The 26,763-nt window shown below is 40.0% G+C and overlaps 1 pseudogene; it reads right to left on the reverse strand.

The window, feature by feature from the left end:
* Positions 1-275: 275 nt before the first annotated feature.
* LOC122134578 overlaps positions 276-26,763 on the reverse strand; it is a 40,253-nt pseudogene continuing 13,765 nt past the window's right edge.

Raw genomic sequence — 26,763 nt, forward strand, 5'->3', positions numbered from 1 at the left:
TTCCATCCACAATTGTACAAAAGGATTGTACACAGTTGTCTCCATCTGGATTGGCCACTATTTTGATGTTAGGAGCAGGAAAATAGTGGGATATACAAAAAACAAGAGAATAAAATAGAGGAATAAACAGATTTTTCCCCCTAATCTCAACTTTTTGACAGTGGGCAGGTCCCCTCTCTCTATTTACATACGTATGCTTGGCAGCGCGTGATCCGCATAACTTAAAGAAAGCATGAGTCAGTTCCTCACACGGTTTCCCTCGTCTTTTTTGTGAGCATGAAGGAACTAATTACACACTGCCTTTTCAGTTTTCTCTCAATCAACATTCCACATGTCCGTTGGCTTCTTTTCTGCATTTTTAATCTGTTTCTGACTCCCCTCTTCACACATCAGACTCTATACTGGAAAGCTTCTCGTAAACATGTCCATTACTCGATCCATTAAACGGTCTCTGTCCTTGACCCATTCCTAACCCATCCCTTGCTGACAGCAGCTTGTTGTTGCTAGGTCCTCCACCGTGGTGGTTGCCAAGGGGCCCGCCCAGACATAGCTCCTTGGGGAACCGAGGGGCCACATTGGACAGTACCCCAGAAGTTGCGGAAGCAGGCAAATAGGAAGTCACCCCATGGAGCCCCGAAGTCAGCCCGACTGTTGTTGAGGGAGCTGTTGCTGCTGCTGCTGTTGTGGCGTCTGTTGCTGCTGCGGCTGTGCCTGCTGCTTTTTGATGTAGTATGATTTGGCGCTGTGTAATAGACACTGGTCGTCGCCGAAGGTTGGGATGAATGGGTTCTGGTTCACCTTATCTGGGTAGAGAGATTTTTAGACAAGGAGTAAGTCCCGACCCCTCGGGTACCGCCCACACCTCCTCCCATCATGCCTCTATCCCTGTCCCTCATGTCTCTCTCACCCACGGAGCGACGGTGCAACCCACCTTCACCCCCACGGAATAAACTAAATGATGAACCCCCGCCCTTCCCTCTGTCTCCAAAATATGGATGTCTCCCGCTCCCCTCACCGCATACTGCTCAAACATCTGGGCGTAGGGGCTCGTGCCCTCCATGTAGCGGTCTTTGTCTTTTAGGCTCACGCTTCGGGGTGGAGGAAGCATTGACGCTCCGCCACTCTGCCTCCAAACCCACCCATCCTGCCCGCCCCTTCCTTCTGCAGCTCTACAAATGTGTCATAAGAGTGCTGCCTGCGCAAAACCTTACCACCTGGGCCAAATTTCCGCCTCTGTACCTGGGTTTGGGCCCCTGTGCCTCCCCCTCCCTTTCCGCTCTCCAAAGGGTGCTTGCCCCCAGTTTTGATCCAAGAGGAGGTGGTTGTCCTCACTGATGTCATACAAGTTGCCCGGTTTCTTGCACGAATCACACCGCTTGCAGGTGGCTGAACTAGGGCGGCTTTGAGATTTGTCCACTCCCTCCACTGGTTCCCCCTACTCCCCCCAGCCCCACCTCCCCCCCCATGCATGCAAAACTGGCTTGCTTCCTCCACTTCCAACCCCTCCACTGTGGCAATTGCGACATTCCCAATCCCCTCCAGCCAAACCCCCCACCTCCGATGCCCTTTTCTCCCAGCATGCATGGCCCTGTTGCCCAGGCGATCCTCCTCCCATTCCACCCTTACATTCTGTCTTCTTGGATTTACCTTTCAGGAAATCTTCCATGGGAACCAAACTAGTGCACGCTCCCCCAGCACCACCACTACTAACTACTCCACCACAACCGCCTCCACCCAGTCCCCACTCCTCCACCCATTCCTGGAGCATCACTTAAATCCAAATGCTCCCCATGGGGGATGCCCCTTCCTTGGCTTTGAAACTGTCCACATAGAAGTCCCTCAAATTCTCTTTGTCTCTGAATAGATAGGAGGTGCTGTTACCACCTCTCAGGCTATTGCGCTCCACGGGTGGGTGGCTGAGCGGTGTGCTTGTGTTGCTGGATGATGGTGGTGATGATGGTGATGGATTGTGTGGTGGGGACGTCTCCTGAAGCCAAGCTCAATCTCATCCTGCTCACGGCGAGACTTGGCAGAAGCAGGTCTCTTTTTTAGGCTGTCCCTGTACTGCTTGCGCCGTTTGCCATGACCCTCGAGGTTCCCGTAGGTCACGGTGTGAGTGGAAATATCGGACACGTCGGATCGAATGTTTCCGTCATCCCCTCCTGATCCCACCCCACCTCCCCCGCAGTACCTGTCATGTCCTGCAATAAACCCTGAACTGGATGCCCCACCCTTGAAGGAGAACTTTCCGTATAGATCTGGCAGGCCGGGACTTGAAGCTGTGACTGGGTTGGGTGACCCGCAATAAGGTCAAACTTTTCCCTGTTCCGATGTGTCAGCGACCTGCCTTGGCTGGGTGGTGAAGATGGTGTGCCTACCCCACCCCCTAAGCTGTCACAATCGTACCCCCCCTCCAATGAACTGGCACTCCCTAAGCTACGAGGTCGGTTAGGCAGGGGACCCGACATACCGAGAGCCAGTTCGGATCCCGTGCCCCCATGGTGGTGTAGGTAATGATCCTGGTACAGGTTGCTGTCCTTCAGGTGCAAATTCCCAAAAAGTCCTCCTCCACCTCGCTTACATAGTCGCTGAACATGTTTTGTCCTCTGGCAGGTACGGTGGAGGCTTGCAGTCTGGTGTGGCCTACTAGGCTGCGCCGGTGTTCACTGATGTCATAAACGCCTGACTCACGATGGCTGTAGTCCAGTGCGCTGGCGAGGTGAACCATTGACCCCAGGCACAGAGGTCAGTTTTTTTGGCAGTACGCAACAAACGGAGAATGTTGGAGTGGGGTGTTGTTCATGTTCATGTTCATAGTGGCTGATGGTGAGTTAAGGGGCTGATTTGTTCTCTTCAATTTGAACACCATGGATGCAACTGTAGATGCCCTGTTGGACAGATAAAATAAGGAAAAGCAAAAACAAAGGAGAGGAGAAGGAACAAACAATGTGGGATTAGATAGGTTGTTTTAATGAAGTTTAATTAGGCACGCAAGCATTTTCACAATTCTGATGCTAAGTCTCAAGGCTTAGTCCTTTCAAGTCAAATCTCTTAGTTTCTATAGTTTTTATGTTTTTGTAATTACTATTCTGACAGTCTTCTATATGCTGATAGTTAAAATTTAGACAATTAAAAAAAACTTATTTCTAGGGATTTCCTGTTTATCACGTGTTAAAATAATAATAAATAAATAATTTTCATCGTAATTTTCATAATTTTCAGAGAAAGGAAATTGAAGGAGACAGAAAGGAATGAAAGGAGAAGGGAAAAAAGATATGTTTCAAAATATGTTTCAAGAAAGAGAAAAAAGTAACTCTGTGGTTTTGACTGCCTATCAATGTCTTCAATCAATGTGATTAAAATTCAGCTGACACCACTGTGTGCGACTCCTCTGTCTCTCCTTCATCCCTGCCATGACAAATTAATTACAAAATATTCTAATAAACCTCTCAAGCTCATTCACCATTGATGCAGATTCACTGCATTTTAATCCATTTATCCGTGTATGTTTTGGCTGTATTTTATCAAACTCATTTCTTAATGGCAAATGTGTTATTGTAAAACTGTCAAAATACTTAATTATCTTTTAAACTGCTTGGTGCTTCCATTTATCAAACCTAGACCTGTAAATATTGTGAATATTAGAATGTTTTTTTATTTAATTTTTTATATACAAACCAAGGAAAACCATTTCATAACAACAATACAAGGAAACGTGGAACAAATAGAATTTCTCTTCAAAACATTTCAAAGGGTAAAGGTTACTCTTCTAGTGGCGATCCATCCCTCTAGTGAGGCAGCAATGTCAGAAAATGTTTTCTGTCTCACTCTTAGTCATGCTTATTGTCTGTCCCACTCGTATGTATTTTTTCCCCTCTTTCTTCAGGTTCATCTTATCCTCTTATCTTCTCTACCTTTCTGTTTTTTTAACTCAGGCCATCCTTCCCACTGTGATTCTTCTCTCATTCATCTACTGCCCTTCAATCCGATTGGGTTAGAGCATATTCTTCATTCAGTGTTATCTAATTTTTCGATCTGTTTCCTTCTTTTTCTTAAGAGTTGCCTTTCTCTCCCATATTGTGTTGCCCCCCCACTCCATTAATTTTAGACTCTTCTTACCCCATCACACTAACACTGCTTTAGCTAGTGTTCAACACACACATCTTTATCTCAAAGGAAAGATATGCTAGCTAAGATAATCAGTTTCCTATGTCTGTACTTGTAGCTGAGGAAACTGGTCCATACAAATTGCCCTTGGTGGCCTAACAGACTAATAGAGCAAGCTTTTATCCTTTTAGCTTCGATCATTTGTGAACTCAGGTAAACCTAGGTTTATGTTTAAGTCACTTTTCAGTTTGGTCACATAAACTGATATTTACTCTCTCTAGCTGGGTTTCCATCACCTTGCTTTTATGCACATTTTGAAGTATCGTCTATCAGAATAGAGTGATGGAAATGCTGATTTTTCAAATAAAAATGCCTTTAGTCGCAAAAAAGTTTTTATGCTCACTTGAGGTGGTTTTTGACTTCTGCGAAAAAGGTTAAGAATGCGAATTATGGGAGATGGGAAATGCATTTTGCTAAATAAATTCCTCCAAGAAGCGCAATCAAAAATGTCTCTGACTTTTGTGTTATGGGATGGTAATCCTGACTAACCATGGAACCGATCTTGTTCACACGGGGCATCTGAAATGTTGTTATATGGTCATTCGGAAAAAATGCCCAGAAGCAAAGTCTGTCATCAAAGTATGTCTGTATAATTGCTGTCCCAGAACTGTTAAACGACTGCGTTCCCAAACAGCAGCATCCACCTCCGATAGCAATAACCGCATTGTGTTTCGTCTGATCATTCTGAGTGCAAAGTAATTTTATTATATAGGAAATTATTTATATTCAGTAGCTTCTCCTACTTTTCTTAGATGATGTATACTGCCAATTTATCAGGAAGTGATGAACTGGTGTTCTCTTTTGGGCACTTTTCCACTGCATGGGTACAGTACGGCACGGCTCTGTACGTGTTCACTTTTGGGGGGTTTTCCACTGGGTACAGTACCTGGTACTTTTTTTAGTACCACCTCGGTTGAGGTTCCAAGTGAACCGTACCATTACCAAAACGTGATGTGTAAACTCTGCTGATCACAGATTGGCCGGAGAGAATAGTCGCTACCTGCATCACTGAACGTGGCGACACCAAACAACAAAAGCACTGCCAGATTTAAATCAGCACAGCCAGTGAAGGATCGAACGCAACACATTTTGAACAAGCACAACAACAAAGAATTTTTTTAACAACCAAAAAGTTTTGTTGTTGTCTGTTGCGGAAGTACAGACAGTACATTCCTCTCGTTGATAGCAGAGGAGCGGATCCAGCCAGAGCTCTTGATGGAGCGATGCGGAATGAAAAAGTTTTTTTTAGGAGTCGTGGTAGTATAGGTGGTTGCAACTATAACAACATATACAATAATCCCACCAACTCTAAAGCGATACTAAACTGCAGTGGAAATGCAAAACCGTGGCGTGCCGAGCCGAGTCGTACCATGCAGTGGAAACAGCACCATTTGAACTCGTTGGATGGAAACTGTGCTTGTTCACAAATGATTTTTGCGGTATTCCCAATTTTGTGCATAAGTTAAATAAATTCGCAACTTCGGATGGAAACCCGGCTTTGTGTTCATCCCCACCATTAATGTGGGTCTCACGGCCCATTCCAAATCGATTGAGGCATGATTTGATTGTCCGAATGTCGGGATGAGAGACTGTTGCTTTGCCTGGTTAGCTTCAAGAATCAGGGGTCTGATTTATAATGTTGCATTTCGATGCAAAATGGGCATTGAAAAAGTTTGTTTCACACGCCTTTCCCTCCACCTACATCAGAACAAAAGAAAAATAATGATTTAAATGTACAAAAATAAATATGTACAATACCACTAACAAAAATGTAGTTTATAAACCGTCCAATCAAATGTAATTATCATACAGATGTTAGTGGCTTTTCCACAGCATAAAAAATCAGTGTTGACATAATTCTAATGTGAAGGAAATATAGTTATTTTCAGATGGGCTGAGAATATACACATTCAAGATACATTGTTGATATACATAAATTTGCCAGGAAAGTAAAAACATTTCTTAATGAATGTTAATAAATCTTTGTTATTGTTATTATTAATATTGTGAACAAGTCATACTTTATGGAAGTCCATTTCTGCCACCGAATAAAAACAAAAAAGTAACCTGTTTTTTTATCTCATAATTCTCACTGTGTTTTCTCAGAACTGTGTGTAATACAGATTCGCAATTCTGACGGTTTTCCCAAATTGTGAGAAAGTTTTTGACTTTTGTAATCTTATTGATCTATTGTAGGACTTAGGACTTCTCCAATCATTTAGACCACTTAAACCCCACTCCCTGCAAGTTTGAGTTCAACTGCTGCCACTTTTGTGTGGAATGGCTCATCTCAAAATCCAATTAAATAATGATTCATAGAACAAAAAACATGTTTTTGTTTTTTTTGATAATCTGTTACACTTTGATGTGTCACAAATTAACAGCAAATCTGTCGCTACCTAGGATAGGAATAAATTTTGACTGGACAATAAGACAGTACTCCTAATCTCCAAACCTTAAAAAAACTCAATAGTCTGCTGGCTCCCTGAATAATAGTTAATCAATCTTTGTGGTTGTTTGCCTCTGGATCAAAAGTGAATCTGCCACTTACCCTGCTAATGGAGAAGGTGACGCCAGGGGCCCTTGTACCCGAGCACACACCCATGAAGCAAAATCGCAGTTGCCAGTAGAAGAGGTGCTCTGCGATGAATGTGATAAGGGGACAGGGGCCATTGCAGCTCCCAGCATGTAGAACACCACCTGCCATTTTGTTTGTCTACATCCAGCTGACTGCTCATCACCTCGTTTTTCTCATTGTGGCAGATGCCAGTCAGCCAAAGGGCCTCAAGTTCCTCCATCTCACCTACAAAGGAGGAGAAAAAAGATTGTTACTTTCTAGCATTTTGAATGCGTGTTAGAAAGAGAGTGACCATTTGTGCATCTTTTTCTTTCCGCCTCTCCAGCTGTGTGTTATGTGTGTCCATGGGCATCGAGTGCTCTCAAGCTTTACTGTTAGCAGACGTGTCTGTTCATGTTTGTCCTATATCTGTGACGATTTCAAATGCATTTCAGCACTGCATTTATTTAGAGCCCCCACAAAACTCTGCACAGTAAACAAATTACGGCCCCTGTGAAGTGTAACATTTGTCATAATGGATTAATCCAACTCACACACACACTGAGCTCTCTTCACATTAATGACTGCTTATGGGAGTCACTTGAGATTTGGTTCCCAGCTCTAATAAGGACCCTGAGGGGGCCTGACAAGCCCACATAGGAGGATCACGGGATCAAACTCCAAAACGCCATTCGGTGTTGTGCAGGTCTGTCTTTAGGGACAAATGCAGATCGGCAGATACACACGGCAGATACACACAAATATACTTTTTCTCACACTAAAAAAAGTATGCAAAAAGGATCCATCCATTCAGTGCCTGCAGTTCTATGCCACATCTGGGAACTGTAGTCAGGGAGTTCAGGCTTCAAATCCGTCAAAAACCCAACACCTATGTGAGGGTGAATGTGCGCGCGGGTGTTCACATGCTGTGCCGGTGCATTCATGTGTACCTACATGTATATGTCACACAGTTGATGCCTTCCCAGTGTACTTTTGAGATAACACAAAGTGCCCCCTTGACACTTGCAAATAGGACTCTATTGCTGCTCCTGGATTCATATGCTGGCTTATATAATAACATGTGATCAACACCCAACCGTGGACCTTTCCGATTCCATGCTGCTGTCAGTGTGCACTGCCTCTTGTCAATATGCATATGAACACTCACACCTTGCCACTAATCTAATCTAAATGCATCCACGTGTTTGACATAACCAAGCATGCATGAGGAATCATTAAGTAGGGCATATATATTATATAAATGTAGCTGATAGAATTTTCTGTGGACTGCCCGTATACAGTATCTATAAGATCTCTTTACAAAATGTCATCCTAAGTGTCTAAATTTGTTAACACTGTTTATGTGTGGTGTGGGGTGCATAGGGCATGTTCTGGCATGTGTCTTTGGATGTGTTCCAACAGCTTGTCATCTCAGATGCTGTTTGGGGAAGAGATGATGATTTCTAGAAATGGCCCCTGGATCTGGATCACTAGGAAAGCACCCGAATCAAACTGAATTAGAGAATATGATGGATATAAACACTTTTTAAAGCTGTAGCATCTATTGCTGGTGGCAGTACAACTATTATAGTTGCTTAGTACACTCCATTCGTTTCCTAAATTGTATACTATATACTAATTACAAATACAAATTTACTATACAGATTTTTAAAATGTAATTGATTCCTGTGAAGGTAAATTGAATTTTCAAAATCATTACTCCAGTTTTTCAGTGTCCCATGATCTTACAGAATATAAAATGCAGATTTGCTGCCTCCAAAAAAACATTATTGTTTCAATCAATGTTGAACCCCGTTGCCTTAATATATTTGTGGAACAGTGTGTTCATTTTTGCAGGGTCCTTGATTCCATAGAAGTCTAACAAAAGAAAATAATTTATTTTTGAAACTAGGAAATCTGTTGTTACATTCTAAATCGGTACGGTGAGGTCTGATCATTTAATGCATCCTTGCAGAATAAAAGTTATAACATAAAAAAAATTTATAATATCATATATAGATATATATATCAAATTTCCACATTTTCCCCCTCCTTATTTAAGTAACTATTTTTGCTGTATTTTATATAATATCATAAACACAACGTATATCCTTTTGTGCCAACCAGACTAATATGAAAGAAAAACCAAACCTCCAAACCCCTTTAGCTTCAGCTTTGCATCACCTGTGCAAATTATAAGTCATTTATATTCTTACAGAGCACATTATGAGATGAATCCTTGAATTTGATGAGTACATTACTTCGATATTAGCTTTATTATGCTTTAACAGAATTGTGAATTTCACACAAAGGAAGCTTTGAAAAGCAGCGATGGCCATATTTTTCATCCATCTAATACCATTTTGTGTGGCATACGTGGGGGGGTTGTTGGCGTGTTCTAACAGACAGTGTAAGCACTTGTCATCTCTTGGCAGTAGTATTCTTCAAAACAGTTTTTGCCTTGAGGGCACATTGAGTAATCATTAAAAAGAAGAAGTGAATGAAGTAAACAACTCAAGCTGTGAATCTTCTACACAATTCGCGCAACTTTTTGTAGAACAGCATTTCATCGCGAAAACCTGCCTTGTTCACTTAACCACCCACAAAACCATTTTAATTAACCAGGCACTGTCTGCTATCATTTTATAGCTTTTGCATCATGCAATCTGCTCAGCTGATTTTTGTGTGTGTCTGTGGTGACCAGACTCGGCTATAAGTTTTTTCAATGAATCAGATGCTAAAAGAATGCAGACAATGCAGATTCATTCTGAGTGATTGTCCCCTAAATATCTTTAATCTTGAACTAATTTGTGCCGATTAAGGCTTTGTGGCTAATTCATCACAATCATCCAATAAGAATATAATTTACCATCTCCCAACGAGCTGCATGGCTGCGAGAATCACTGCTCTCTTCCAGCCTGAGTCCCTTTCTGAATTTGGGCCCCAAAAAACAATGCCATACCCTGTAGTTAGCAAGATAGAACCACTGCCGTGGTCACCAGTTTACATCCCTCTCACGGCCAACCATTGTAGTTCAAGACCGCTGCATCGTCGATATGAATGCATCCAATTTACTACACAGGGCAGGGAGCGGAGTAATATGTTAGAATGTTGGTACGAAGCCTTGTCAAAAACATTAAACTTTTGGAAAACCAATGTTGTTATTTTAGTATCATTGACACACCAGTGGTTAATTTTGACAGCAAATTTTGATTTCGTTTTAGTCATAGTCTTTAGGGACTAAAATGCATTGACATTTAGTTTTAGTCATATTTTAGTCATCTGAGATTGTTTTTAGTATTTTAATCGACTAAAGATCATAAGATTTTAGTGACTAGAATCTACATCAATAAAATTTAGGTCGATGACTAGGTTTGCTATTAAGGTTTTATCCTGATAGACAACCAATTTAACTGCAGTGACACACAACATTGCCTTTCAATGTTTAAAATTAAATAACCAAACCACTTCGCATAAAGAAACAAGAACATGGTCTTCTTTTTAATGAGAATACCAATGTTATAATCGGCAATTGTGCAATTCTTTAAAGCGTTTGCTTTACCATAGTCTTGATTCTTTCGAAGCAGACATATGTTTATTTTCTGGAAATAAATTTAGATTAATCTTTGGGGCTACTAAAGTTTTTCAGTCAAGAGCAGTGCGTGATTTTCTGTCTTTCTTTTGTTGCTTGATTAACATCAATGACTCGGACAATAGCAACTTAAAATTTAGGCTCCAATTGATGCAATGTACATGAGAACATGTTCTCCCTACTGTTTACGGTTTCACTTAAGGCGTATCAACTGTTTACAATGAATTACGTTGTCAAAACGGACAAGTCGAAGAAAATCAATTTGGGTAATTTCTCCATTCATGCAACGCAAAAAGAGTACTCGCGCAGGGAACTCGCTTCAGTGTATCTGCAGTGTCCTGGCTATCTCAAACCAACCAGGCCGAATTGAGTTCTCTCTTGCGTCCGTTCATCGTCAGATTATATCTGTTTTGTCTGCTCTTCTCTACGTACTGCCCAACATATTGACATTTTTGAAACGTGTTTAATGCGATTTCGTGCAGCAAGTGTATGTTCGAGTCCTTATGTACCCCACTGGTATCAATATGTACGCATCTAACCTCCGATTCCACGCAGCAAGATTCATTTCTGAATGAATCTATTTCCCAAATCGTCCCTCCCGAACAATGTATTCTCTAATAGTCTTTATTTTATTCGTATAGGAAAAATGTCATTAGATTACGTCATAGTTTTTGTAGCATTCAAAACAAATAGTTTTAGTTCGTTATCATCTCGTTGTCGTTGGTGCTAAAAAATGTAGTTGACGACAATTATAACGAAAAATTATTCGTCAAACGACCACGGAACACTGTGACATACCAATATAGTTTTGTGAATATTCAGACTTTTATTGATTTATTTTTATATTTTACGGTTTCATTAAATTTAAAATTTTAGTAATTAAGTTTATATCGAAATAACACTATACTGTAAACAATTAGTTTTGTGTTTTTGTGTTTTTTAGTGGGGAAATAATGAAGTTTTATGTGTTGTTAGTGTTATTTTGGTCTCATCAACTTTTAAACAGTACAAGTATGTTTATTCATTTATTTTTTAATAATTAAATTAATTTATTTTACTTAATGTATTATTTTATTTCCTAAATAATGACAGATTTCCCTGGGATTACTGATGTTAGACTGGCTGGATGTGAGATACCGGTGATTAGTGTGTAATGCGTCAACTTTAAAGTAAACATTTTTTGCTAAATTTCTTGCATTTAATTATTTTGCATCTTTTATGAGCTCATCTTGAGTCAGAGAGTACATGAAACTTGTAATAGACCATTAGAAAACCAACATGACAAGTCAAGAAATTTAGGTCATATTAATTTAAAATTTTTGAAAAATGTAAATGCAAACTGAAAGGTGACTTACTGCAAGATATGCCTGTAGTTAAAAAAAAAAAAAACATAACACTATGACAATAGGGTCTACATTAGTTAGAATGTTATTAAAAAGTATAAATATTATATATTTTAAATACAATTATTAGTATATAAAACATTATATAAGCATTACATAAACCAATACATTTGTTTACAGTATCAAGTCTCTTTGTTCATGGATTCTAAACACCCAACGGTTTGAGTTCATGTTACTGAGATCCATTAACTAATAAAACAAACAAATCACAACTTTTTGTTTTTTAGAATGATATTAGTAGAGAATGTTGAAATCAACAAGTAACTAAAGAATGCGTCAGGAATTATTTTTCATATTGTTAGTTCTATGTTAACTAATGTACAAGAAACGAAAATGGAAACCTATGTATGTAGTTTTAACAATAGGAACTTGTAGTTTTATATTCAGAACTATTAGAATTTATTTCCAAAGGTGTAATTCAGAAGAAATCAATTTTTTCTCTAAATTAAAAATCTGTATTGTACTGAGTGCCCTCTTCACAATATGTCACACTATTAATACTGATACAAAATCCCAAAGGCGAGCAGAAAGATCCATCAGCTCAGGGGGGAATCCAGATGACCGTTTACCACTCAGCGCCGTACGACAGAAAAGTACCCCTCCAGGGAGGCCGCGTGTATAATGATGCGATCTAGACAATCCAGAGTTCAACCACCCCCCGCACACTCATCACACTGTAGGGACATACTGCTGTCATACAAGCTACGGGTCTCTCCCTGTCCTTCCCGCCTTTAATATTGTCTTTTCAGGCAGATACCATCGCGCTCGCTTTTTGGCATTCCTCACCCATTCTGAGGCTGTGGAGTGCCGCTCGTTTACGTTTTACTGCGGGAAGCTGGTTTCATAATAGGTGTTGCCTCTCTAATTGTAGTTGTAATCCTTAGGGGTTCATGCAAACTCGGTGCGAGCTTGTGGGGGCAAAGTAGCCAAAGACAGAATATGATGGAGGGAATAATGTCAAGTGTCAGGAAGAAAAAAAATGACGGAAACTAGAAGAAAGATGATAGAAATCCAGAGGGAAAATATATACTACTATATAGACGTCAGCAGTGTCACACGATTGTCAATGAACCACATCAATGGACAAAGTGTTAGGAGACAGTGTAATTTCAACAACAACCTATATACACAGAGACACAGAATTCTGTGGTCCCACCATTCATAATAGAACTGCTTATCCAATTGATAACTCACCTACAGACTATGTTCCGCTAGAAAATCAAGCTTTTGCTAGAACAAGTAAAAGCAGGGGGACTTAGAATCACAAAAAAAAACACAAATCTCACTACATCACATATTTCAAAGACGAGCTAAGACCCCCGCCAGCGTCAAACACTGGTGGTCGGGTTTCGAACGGAAGTGGCGACAGATCCATATTAGCCACCATTTTACATGCAACGATTGGCAAACGCAAAAAAAAAGAACCACACAAAAAAACAACTGCCTACATTAAACAAACAAAACACAGTCACGACATGGTGGTGCCCGAAATATGTTCCTCAGGCGTATTGAGGACTGTAATAAAACGAGTAGTATTATAGATGTCCCATACAGTTACAAACACTGGAAACATGTAAGGCAGGCAGAATAAATCACAGACTTAATGAAACAAAAAAAATGATGACACTCTACACCGCAGAGAAGTGTGTCCGGTTATGTGTCTATAAATTCCTGTTACAGATCAGCATGGGACCACGCAGGTTTCACCTAACAAATCCCACCAACCCAACGAACCTCATGCCAGTTCGTTAAGCCAGAAGTTGGACAGTTCAGATTGGTTAAACAAACAAAAGGCTATATTGTGAAAGAAACCAGAGCCTCGGGAACCAACAAACAGCCTTCCTTATAGCTGTCTTTATCACAGGGAGACTAAAGACAGGAAGGAAACCAGGGGGAAGTAAACACAACAAACTGCCAACATGCACCATTAAAGTGTGCATCCTTTATCACAGGCGAGGTCTGTGCGAATGAAGCGTAAGACGCTGTTCAAACACACAGGCTAAAATGGAGTATTAGTGTATCAGGGCCACGTCACCGTTCAGATCCAAGGCAGGTCTTTGGGGGAAAAAAAACAGGCTAAGGGCAGGATATCCTAAGAAGGTGGACTAGATCGAGTGGTTTGAACAAAGTCGGTAAATGAGGACGCATGGCGAACGCTAACATTTATAAACCCCAGCCTCAGGAAATGCCACAGAGCTATGCATTTGTGCACAGGCGGGGTATTTTGACCCAGGAAAAAAACCCTTGGGACCAAACGGGGGGGATCCACGCAGGATCCCGTCCACCATGGTCCACTACTCCTCTTGAATCATAAATGCGGCCAGGTTGGCCGGTGTACATGGCCAGAAAATAACACAGCGAAGAAGGGGCCCAGACCGGAGACCATTAATCATTGCTACGAGTTAAAAAGCACGATTGGGTGTCGGCCCCGGGGCACAGCGTTATTTGAAGACCAAACCCCAAAGTAGCCAAATAGCTTTTTTTCCGATGGTGCAGGAGGGACCGGCGCAGGCTCTGATGGTGTGGTAAAGAGGTAGAGAAATTGAAATAGAACGTGATTCCCCGTCTAATTTAATAGGAATCAAAGAGGAGTTAAAGGGGCAGAGAGGACGAACCCCCATAATAACTCGCCATGAATTATCTATTCAGTTTTGATTTCGAGTCCAAGAACCGGTAATATTCCGCGAAGCAGTACCCTGCTGCGCCTGTGAATTAGCCACTACAACATGGACCAAAATGGATAGACTGTCCACACCCTCCCCCGACAAGGTGATTTGAGATTTGGATATAACCTTGCGTCTAGAATGAACATAAGAGTCGAAGTTTAAAATCACACTTGCGATTTGTAGACATCATCTCAAAGCTGACTCAGTACGCTTTCCCATGAGGGAATGTTATTATTTTTTTTTTTAGATGGGACACTATTTGGAGAATTACAACTATTTGAAACGTTGCATCGAGGGTGAAAAGAATCAAAATAAAGTTAAAAAAATCTCCAGATGAAGTGCCTTAAGCACATGCAGTCATACCAAACAAAATTCAGTTTTGGATATATTATGGTAGGAAATTGACAAATAGATTCATAAAAACATGAAATAAAATGCCTAAGTGATGGGTGTATCATAAACAAAAAATCGAATACAAGTTGACCCATACATGTTTTTGTTGGGTATTGCTACAAATATAACCCATGAAGCTACTTAAACTGATTTTGACTGGTCCTGATCACATATATAAAATATAGGGAATATATGTAACATTGAGATAAATATATACATTTATCAATAAAATACAATTCTATTACTTGAGATTAAATTGTCTAACATTTCAAACACATGTTTTATAGGAGAAAGTATAAATACATATACAAAACGGGGACATAAAAATTAATATCTAAAGAAGAGCACCTATTTTAAAATAGATTAACATTGAAAAAAAACATATAAAGCACCAGTAAATGCACAGTTAATGCGTAGTTATGACAGAATTGAGGGGGTGAAATAGTGGCATTAAATACAAATATTAATGAGATGATAGTAGGGCTAGATAAAACTAGTTGAAAATCTGCAATCTGAGGGTGCAAAGAAATCAAAATATTGAAAAAATCATCCAGATGAAGTCCTTAGCAAAGCATAATACCAAACAAAATGTAAGTTTTGATATATTTATGGTAGGAAATATACAAAATATATTCATGGAACATGAATAAATGCTAATGATTTTAGCATAAAATCTACAATTGGACCAATAACAATGTTTTTGGGGGCTATTGCTACAAATATACACAGCTACTTAAGACTGGTTTTTTGTGGTCCAGGGTAAATATATAAAATATCCTGTTGATATATGTCCCTTGGATATAAATATATAAGTTTATACATACAATACATTTCTAATTGACTTTAGATTTAAATTAGAAACAATTTCAAACAAATGTATATATGAAAATGTAAAAATAAATATACAAAACCAGACATGGAACTATGAATAGATAAAGATTGCAACCTCATTTATAAAATAGATTTAAAATGAAAAACAACAACATTATTAAAGCACCAGTAAATCGCACAGTGAATGATAAGTTATGAACAGAAGGATATTATATTATATAAACATATTTAAAGAAAGCATGAATGTAATTAATATCCATTTAGATCGTTTTTTTTTGTTATAACATGAAAACTGTTAACCTAATATACTAACCAAATGTATACTGGTGTTCTGTAATAAAGATAGTGATTTGTGTTTGGGTGTGTCGTGTTATATGACGGTTGTGTGGCACAACCTCGTCCATCTGCCACAGCAGCGATTATAGCCAACAGGACTGAAGTAACCTCAAAAAAACGGGAAAACAGCCACGGCTGAAAACGTTCCACAGCATAACGAACACTCATTACCCAGACATTCAGCGCTGGAGGGCTCTGAGAGCAAAAAAAAGAAGGGAAAAGAGAATTACCTAATGAAGAGTGCACTTGAATTTGGTAAGTATATCTTGAAGGCCAGTTACGTGTGTATATAGCACTGTACCTAAAAAGGCAGAAGGCCGACACTGTGCCATTGCTCGAGAGACCATGATCACTAATCCCAGTTCTCTATTGAATGGGCACAGAGAAGTCATGACCTCTGACCTCTCTTCATTAATGGTCAGGGACCCCACTGCCATGTGGGCATTCTTCAACACCAACCTAGACATGAGGAAAAGGGGCGGTTATACCGAACCTGGACCAGTCTAGGCATGCCACAACAGAGGGAGGAAAAAAAGCAACAGTGTGAGAAGCAAAAAGGTGAAAAGAACTAGTGAATGAAAAAACCATGAAGAAAAAAAAACAAGACTGTGAGACCAAGGAAGGCAGAATTCAGGTTACTTCCACACAGTGGGTCGCAGTAGCTTTTAATAGCCCATTTCTCCGTTTTTCAACCTTTCCCTAATCACCACTTCCCAAACCCATCACTTGTCCAGGAATATTTAGAGTTACATATAAGAGGCCTCTGGTGATACAGGAAAATGGGACAAAACAGTTAATAAGGTGAATGTATGCTACAGGAAGGCTTTGTCTACAACAGGGCTACTCAAGGGGCCACAAAACCAGATTTCTTTAGCCTCAAGGGCCACACTTCTAATTTTTTTTTATTGTGCGCCATGTTATATGCAATAAGGCTACTGAGTGTTGTACTGAGGTGTAACTTACACGACCACGTATCAAACTAAATCACTCCCATTATAATCAATGAAGCTGTACCATAAGCGCTCATCTGTGGCACAGTTTGCAGAGTGGACTATAGATTTCTGCTTGGTGCCGGATTTTTTAAATTGCGACTGTGCATTTACCATGGTATATACCAGAATCTCAAAAAAACATGCAGGCCGCGAGAATGCCCTCTGGGCTGCATGTTGAGTAGTGCTATTCTATATCCTATTTTCTTTCTCTGTTTTTTTTCAAAATATGAGACTGTATTTTGCATATTTGCTTGAATGTGTGTGTTGCATTAAAGCATCTATCACTGAACATGAGCATGTCTTGGAGCATCAGATCTTATAAAGACATTAAGTAAACATAAAGAAAGCTACTTAGAGTCTGCGACTCCAAATGTGATGCAGTTCTCCGAGTATTCATATGACTAGGACAGAAAGGGAACTGCATAACATTCATTCCAACTGTGGATTTACATATGATCCGGTAACTCATATTATTTTCTCATCTGAAATTAATGCACCAGCTGTATTTTCCCCTGGGCTTGTGCAGACTCACTTGCTCACATTTTCTCTCTCTCTTTCATCTGTTCTTGTCATGGAGATACTAACTTTTTCAGATTTTCATTTTTTTGGAATAATATATAATCAGAAATCACAGACGCTATAGAACTTTGCCCTAGTGGGTTAGTACAGTTGACTAAAACCTTTAAAAAAAATAATAATCGTTACTTGAAATAAAATAAACATTAACTGAAATAAAAGAAAATATAAAATAACTACTTTTTTAAGTAAATAAATCTGTATAGACATTTAAACTATATCACAACATCACAGACATCACAACAACAGTGTTAATAAAAATTGTTAAAATTAAAAAGAAACCAAATTTTACAAATTTTAAAATTCAAAATAACAAAAACTATAGTACGTACATAGTATATCAGTGATACTAAAATAACACGGGAGCCAATGGCATACATGCAATGTGAGTTTGAGTCTGGCTCGCAAACACTTCCTGATCCAATTTCCCCCTTTTAATCACAAAATGTATTAGTAATTTGCTGTAAGGAGAAAAAAAAGGTATATATACACTATCCAAAAATGAGTAACCACAAATTTGTGCAGAAATATAAATTGTAAATGTAACAAGATTTGTCAAAATGTTATTTTTAATTTACTGTAATAAGCATACCTACAGTGTGAAAAAACAAACAAACAAAGCATACAGATGAATATGCTCCTCTTATCCATCACATGCAGACGAATGGTAGAACAGGAAGAACAAAAGTGTATAATCCAGCATGCTCTTGGATGAGAAACGGGACTGCCTGACATACCAAACCGTGTGGTGTTTTATAACAACCAATAGTTTTCTTACTAAAAGCATTTCGAAACTAACCTCTCCAACCATGCCATTCCATGTGCCATTGATCTTTTTTGCCATGCTTCCCATTGGTCACCCAGGTAGAGATCGTAGGTAAAGTGTTTTACGGACTTGGCAATCTTTTTGAGGATGTCTATACAGAAGCCTTTGCAACAGCGTTTAATGTAGATCCCTGAATCTCCTGTCTGATTTCTGGAGGTAGGACAAAAACAGGAAAAAAAAGTTGAGAAGATTAATGTAAGCACGAAGGAAGTTTATTTTTCTAAATAGTGAAGATGGCGTTTAACAATTTCGCCTTAGCCGTTCATCATCCTTAATCAAAATACCATTTCATAATAAAGAATCTGCATCTGAAGAAATCAATCAGTGAGTCAACATAACATCAAAATGGACTAATGACCACTGAACTGAGTACTGCATTGACTACATTGGAACACGGAGACATAAATTTGTCAGAATTCACATTAATCTCGGATCATTTCTCATAATAAATGATTGAAATTATTAGCAATAATTTATTACATGAATGCTAAATTAAATTAACACAGATATTTTTAATCAATATTAAAAAGAGACATGAGATACCAGTTTAATCCATAAATGAATCAGTGTTTTACGTTAATAGTGCAATACTGTATACACCACACTTTCTTACTATATGATATAATCTAGTCCCGACAGTGACAGAGCACCTTACATTTGAAAACTGAATGGAGGATCTGTGCTCTCATGAGGCAAATCAGCATTTTGGCAGTCAAGGTTAATGGCTGATCTCATATTGATCTCATACAATGATTGATTTAAATAGCTGATTTAAGATATTTTACCTATACTATGTAGCTTTTATCTATCTTGGATATTAAGAAAATCTTTATAGACAAATAGTGTGGTGTGCCTGAGACCACTGAAAACTTTATTTTTCACTTTTCTAATTTATTAGAGATTAATTAAAAATTATATTAGCATAGTATTTGGTCTCTCAGTATTTGGATTTTTTTTTTTTTTTTGAAATCTTACAACCTTCTGTTTATTTTCAGATTTAAATATTTTATTTGTCCAGTTTTTTAGACCACACTGTATTCATCTGTGATTTAGACAAGTTGTATAAAAATTTTCAGTCTACCACTTATAACATCTGCTGTGAAATCTGAATTTGAATTTTGAACAAAACTGTAGCACATCTTCCTGAATATCTGTACTGTTCCTATTGGATTCTCACTGGAGTTTGAGCTGTTTTCTGCACGGCACTGTATTCCTCATGCAGGTGCCACTGAGGGGGTCAACATCCTCCACAATAACAAATGGAGCCTCCTCCAGTGTAACAATGGACAGGTGGTCGTCCTCCCGCTCCTCAGCATCCGAGTAGAGCTCGAACCGAGGCCACACGTGGTACTTCATTGCCAGAGACCCGTTCTCCCATTTACCGACCTGTGAAAGTGCAAAGAGGGCAAGATGAGAGCAGAAAGATGAGAGACGGATAATGAGTGAGGATAATGAGAAGGGTGTTGAGTTGAAGTTGGCTACGACTGGATTAGTGCGGGCTAAATTTGAGGACGGCTGAAATCTTGAATTAAGATAAAGAGTAAATGAAGGTTGATAATTGCTTCAGGGAACTGCACAATCAATGAGTTAAGAGAAATCAAAGAGGCAAAAGAGAGAAATGATTAGAGACACCCACCCTTTCGTACTGCCTCTCCTTATTTACACAGTATAATGACCAACTTTGGGTGCATCTGAAAACCGTCCTCACTGAGAGGAGAGGTTGCGCCCTTCAAATGTCACATTCATGAGGTACCTGAAGAGAAAACAGAGTGAATATATCAGACCAAACACATTTGGTGGTTATTAACACAAAGGCACCTTCCTCGCTTAGACCTGTATAGCACAAATATTTTCAGAACAAGTCGAAGCAATTTACAGGATCCCTCAATGTGTATGGGCTTCTGCACACTATCCGTATATGTCCACACACATTTATAATGTAGGAAAGCAGGTTTGTTGCTAGAGGCTATAGCAAATTATATTCTCAATGGCAAATGTGAATCTGGCAGTCTCCTGGTCACAAAACCACTATTATGACTTTTAAATCCACCCAGTTGGAGAGTTTTGAGGAGCTGGTATGAATTTCACCTTAACATAATATCATGAAACCCAATAAATTATAATAATCCAGGGAAAAAATAGTTATTACATTTTATTAACATTACATATCAGATCTAAACAAATCTAACAACCGATATCTTAGCCTTTAGTTAGTCAAATTTTTAATTTTTATTTTTATTTTTTATTTGAAAGTTTCTATTTTATAATTATAAACCAGTTTGCTGCATCTTCTTGAAACAATTTGCTTTGTATTTTGCTTGTAATGGATGCTGTGGATGAGACAGCATCCCCAACACTGCATGGTGAACAGTTTCATCCAAATGTCAAGTTTTTTCCAAAAACAGCATGCTTGACCTCCATCACTTAGGAATTAATCCTTGTCACAGCAACCTTAAGAACCAGAGCCTGGCATAGGCTTTTGACATGGTCAGCCACAAACTGTTCATTTCCAGTGCGGACAACATTAACTAATTTACTGGTTTATTTCCTACTTGAACAGATCATATAAAGTTAGTAAAAAGCCTAAATTTACTGGCTCTCAATCCAGGAGTCCCCATGGGCTCAGTATTTGGTCCTTTAAATTTTTCCATCTACATCAGATCAACCTGCATTACCATCTAATCAGAGTGTAAATTTGATTCCTCCCCACTGGCCCACCAGATTTTGTCAAATAACCCCTTCAAGTTCATACAAAATGCTTTCGGTCGATTTGTAATTAACCTCTGTTGTAATTAACCTCTTTCATGTCACTAACCTGCTTCACAGAAAAATTTGAGCAGTACTTAATGGACTGTCTGGGTCTAGTGTCTCGTCTTTACTGACCTCATCTAGCACTTAGATATCTGAACTGCATCAACAATGTTTTAACATTCTTATATTGTGTTGTTCTTCTTGTTGCCCTTGAGATCTAACTTAGCACTTGATTTCTTAGTATTCTCGGCCACAGTTCCAGCATTTGGAACTTACTGTACATGATATGTATATATGAGTTCAATAATAAGACAAAAAAGAATGAACCCTTCAGTAACATTATACATGTTTTTGTGTGTGTAGTTTTCCCCTGTGCTTTTTGTATGTTTCTTCCAGTGTTTTTTTTCCTCCAAACTAAAATTTCAATATCATATTTTGGTTTAGGAATCTACAGGAGCACCCATGTCTGTTCGTATTGCAAGATTTCTTGCGGGCTACAATTTTTAATAATAACCCCAGTCTCACGTGAGAACTCCGGTCTTTGCACACGTGATATCGCATTGTTTTCCTTGTCACATCTCGCGTGTGTTTGGTTGGAAACGTAGTTTGCGTGCCAGACAGAGTTTGTCGGCGATTCTTCCTATTGTAAAGTCATGCAGTGTGAAAACACCTTCTGTCCGCCGATCCATCGTGCAGTGTGAACACAGCAGCGACTGAATGCTGGCCAAGATAGTCATGCGCAGTGTGAAAAGAACAGTGACCCAACTACTTTGAAAATCGTGCAGTCTGAACTCGGCTTTACCTTACTGTCAGACTCTGTTTCATGTTTTATTTGTGTTTTTGCTCCCCATGTGCTCTGTTACTCTACTTTTCCCATGTGTTTGATTGTTCATTGTTTCCCGGTGTTTCTGATTATTATTATTCCCCTGCCACCTGTCTGTCCTTCCTTATCCAGTCCTTATAAGCCCCAGTCTGTTCAGTCTGTATTTGTTGGTTCTACTTGTTCATGTCACCAGTGATGTATGTGTGTCAACCTTATGTCCCTGTGTTGGATTTTACCCTCGGTGTTGGATATAATTAAATTCTCTTTCGATTATGCATGGCTCCGTGTTCCTTCCAGCAGCGTAACGTGACACTTACTAACTATTAATAAGCAGCAAATTAGGAGTTTATTGAGGAAAAGGTAATAGTTAATAGTTAACAGTGAGAATTGGTCCTCACTAAAGTGTGTGAAAACAAAATTACATTAACACCACATTCAGACAAGAGTCAAATATATTTATATTTTTATATAAATATATATACTTATTAATATTTTATAGTGAATTATAGTTTTCATTGATAAACTACAAACAAATGTGTTTTCAGGACAATTGTTTTTCTTTATAATTATGTACATGTTGTACGTTAATACAATGTATTATTTTTGCCAAAATAATATTTTTGTACATTACCTTTTACACTTTTGCTATTTCATTAATTGCTATTTTATTATAAATCTGTGTTAAATTGTATCTGGTTTTCCTTGTCAATGACAGTAGAAATGTTCAAAAGGGTTTCTATGATGTTCAGAAATTGATTTTCATAAAAAAAAAAAAAAAAAAAACATATCCTGACCAATATTATGTATGACAACCAGCCCCAGTGTTCCCTTTAGATAAATAAGGAAAGGTGCTTAGATGGGTACACTTTTCCATTAATTCACCCTACTGTGTCAAACACAGAACATAAATTTCCCCACAGTAATAAAAAACATCAGCAGTAAAACATCATGAAACAGAATCACATAGACAAGTCGTTTCCCTTTTCTTCCATCTGGGTGTAAAATTTATGACGTAGAAGAACTGACCCAATTTCGACAGTGACTGTAAATCAGTCTGTAGTCAGGTGCGTGTATGTGTGTGTGTGTGCCCTTGAGCGCTGATACACGCACAGATTTTCATCATAGCGTGAGTATCATGTTTTTGTGTCAACAAGTTTTGTGTCAGAGCCAGTGAAAACTCTCTGCTGCTCTCCTCGCTCTCTTGCCTCCATCTGTGGGCTGTTGTTGCCATGACAACAATCGGCCTCATAAAAACTCACCAAACAAGAAATAAATATCTGCTCTAAACAAGAGAGAATTAAAGAGAAATATGCAAACAGAGAGAAGGCTAGAGAGCAGAATGACCAAACAAATAGTGTGTTACTGTATGTCTTGTGTATGTACAATACAATGGAGTAAGACTTTGAAACAATGTTGTACATTTATACATACAGTACAGAAGCTAACATCAAAAAATGGATTTCTAGGAGGATGTCTATAACATCTGGAGAAAGCGAACCATTAGCATATCAATGGCAGTCGCTCGTCTGCCACAGGAGCTTCCAAAAGTATAGTATGTGACTTGAAATCTGATATCTTGATCTTGGGTGCTTGGAAGGTGCATAAAAATGACAACACTAAGCCCTTCAATTGAAATGTTTGCAATTTAGTCCCTCATGGCTCAGTATTTTTTTTACTTATAGATCAGATCACACTGCAATGCCATTTAATCATAGCTAAGTTTGAATAGGTGCAAATAGAAAAATGCATTGTATGCCCACTGAATGGTGTAGCTACCAGTGGGGGCTAACAGAATCATGCTAACCCATCAAATATGCCCCATGATTTGTTAAAACTCACTTACTGTCAAATTCTCAGTCACCAGCCCTCTCACCAGCTCAGTCACCAGCCCAGAACTACATTTTCCAGCAGCCGTCTGGTTCCACACCTGCACCCTGTCCTAATCAGCACACCTGTTACTGATCACCTCATTTCCCCCATGCTATATATACACACTCACCTCAATCACTCGTTGGCTGGTCTCAAGGTTACAAGCTTCTCAGCTGGTCCCTTGCCTACCTGTCAGCACTGTCAATCCTGGGGATCCTCTGCTATCCATTGAAGGACTAGAAGTTTCAACCCAGATAAGACTGTTTACTCTGCTTCCATTGATCACCTCAGTTTTGATTCTCCTATGCTGGAAGCTTCTCCTCAGTTGCTTTAATAAACTTTACCTGCTTGTTTGAATCTGCCTGTTTGCCTCCTTGACCAGCCGTGACAGAAGGGGACCAGCCCCCACAAATCTTAACAGCATGAAAAAAGACCTGGCATTCATCAATCTGCCCCCTCAGGGTGGCAGTTGCAACCAGTCGAGAAATCACCCGATTCATTTTACAGAATGGCCGGGAACTCAAACTATGTCCAAGAGTTCATCGACTGCATCCCCTGGGCAACTGGGGATGACCTCACTTTAATGGAGGGCTTTTGGTTCGGGCTTGATGATGGGATCCGGTTCCCATGGCCGCTTCGTGTTGGACGCTGGAGTCCTATATGAACTTCGCCCTTTGGATAGTTTGAATCAACATTCACTGTAGGTGAAGTGGCCGCTGACCTTAAGTCATCACCCATCAATGGCCACTAGTACTAAGTCATTAAAGAACACCCATTGTCGCTGGTCCTACGTCCTCTGGGAGCCCATCAGTAAAGTCTGCTGATCCCAAAGTTTTGATACCTGTGCACTAAAGAATAGCCGCCATGCCAGAGCCTGGTATGTTTTCAGTGTCCCAGTCCAACCCATGAGTTTGTTTCAGTTTGCAGAATCCAAAATGAGATCGTTTCATGTGCCGGTCTCTAAGAACAGCCCCAGAGCCCGTTCCAGTGCTGGCTCCATTTCCAGAGTGCCCTCCAGTGCCCGCTCCTCGTAAGCACCTTCCAGAGCACCCTCCAGCACACTCCAGAGTGCCCTCCAGTATTTTATACTAACTCTTAAGTAGACATTGTTTTTATTGTTCTAAAACCACAAGAGTGCCCTCCAGTGCCTGCGGTCCTAAGAACGTAAATTAAAAAGTGCATTCTAGAGTTGGCTACCTATAAAATATTTTGTTTGCCCAGATCACGCCATTTCCCCCCCGATCCAGAAGAGGAAACTACGGGTGTGGAGAAGGGTGTCGGCTCAGGTCCCAGAGCAAAGCCCAGGAAGGGCTCCTGATCCCTAGTCTAGCCCAGGATGAGCTCCAATTCCCGAGTCAAGCCCAGGTAGGGCTCCTGATCCCCTGTCAAGCCCAGGAGGGGCTCCTGTTCCCGAGTCATGCCCAGGATGGCCACTGATTTCCCCGTTTAGCCTAGGATGGGCTACTGTGAATCCTGTTCCTTTGTCACGACCAGGAGTGCTGTTCTCAGTCCCGGGGGATTGAGTTCCCCAATTACGCCAGCTCTAATTGTGCAGATGCCCGTACCAGATAATCCATCTTCCTTCGCCCGTTTTTCTCTAGTTTCAGCCAGGAGAGCAGTTCCTTATTCCAGTAAATCCAGCTCCCTTATGATGGCCAGGAGTGCCGTTCCCTGCTCAAGTGAATCCTGTTCCTTTGTCACGACCAGGAGTGCCATTCCCAGTCTCAGTGGATCCAATTCCCCAGTTACAGCCAGAAGTGCTGTTCCTAGTTCCATTGGGTCCAGTTCCTTAATCACAGCCAGGAGAGCCGTTGCTCCTCCATAGAGACTTCCCTCTCCTGTACTCTGGTGGTCGTCAGCTCCACCTTGGTTACCCTTGTCTTCGCCATGGATGCTCCCTCTGCATGCTCCGCCATGGCTCCCCCTTTCTCCACCACGGTTCCAATTCAGCGTGAGTCACCAGCTCAGTCACCAGCCCAGAACTACATTTCCCAGCAGCCCGTCTGGTTCACACCTGCACCCTGTCCCTAATCAGCACACCTATTACTGATCACCTCATTTCCCCATGCTATATATACACTCACCTCAATCACTCATCGGCTAGTCTCAAGGTTCTCAGCGGGTCCCTTGCCTTCCTGTCGGCCTGTCAATCCTGGGATCCTCTGCAATCCACTGAAGGACTAGAAGTTTCAACCCAGATAAGACTGTTTACTCTGCTTCCGTTGATCACCTCAGTTTTGAGTCTGTTATGTTGGAAGCTTCTCCTCAGTTGCCTTAATAAACTTACCTGCTTGTTTGAATCTGCCTGTTTGCCTCCTTGACCACCTGTGACACCTACAACAGGTTTTCAGACATTTATTTAAATATCATGATATATTTGGTAGCATCGTAAAGTATCGTGGGACTGCAATAGTACTTTGTTACATTAACACTACTAGAGAATGATATATACAAACTGCAGTAGTTACTGCAATAGTTACATGCACATCTGATCTGTTTAACCTACAGAATCACACACCATCAGTTCCCAAATCGGTGTATTAGGGAAGTCTGTGCTGATTCCTGACACACGCTTACAACCCCAAACTGCCAACAGATAGAATGAAAGTGAGAGGGTGTGTGTGAAGGAGAGAGAGACCCACCAGCATATAAAATGCGTTACCATGGTGCCCACAACCATAGCAATCTCCAAGCAATCTGCTGTGTTGCCATGGGAACAGTAATCTCATCTCGAGAGAGGAAGAGACATGGAGAGAGAGGTAGCATCTTTTGTACTTACAGCAAGACGCATGATGCAGCAGAGACCCATTTATCTGTCGCTATAAATACAAACAGATCGATATTGGACATGACAGCCAACCAGATTTATCGTATCTAACGTTTTTCAGTTCTAGCATTGATCTGACATTAGAAAACCTCATCTTCAGATTTACCGTACACCCATTAAAAAGCACAACAAAAAAAAAAAAAAAAAACGAAAA

Source organism: Cyprinus carpio, chromosome B1, assembly GCF_018340385.1.
Source record: "Cyprinus carpio isolate SPL01 chromosome B1, ASM1834038v1, whole genome shotgun sequence".
NCBI classification, from domain to species: domain Eukaryota; kingdom Metazoa; phylum Chordata; class Actinopteri; order Cypriniformes; family Cyprinidae; genus Cyprinus; species Cyprinus carpio.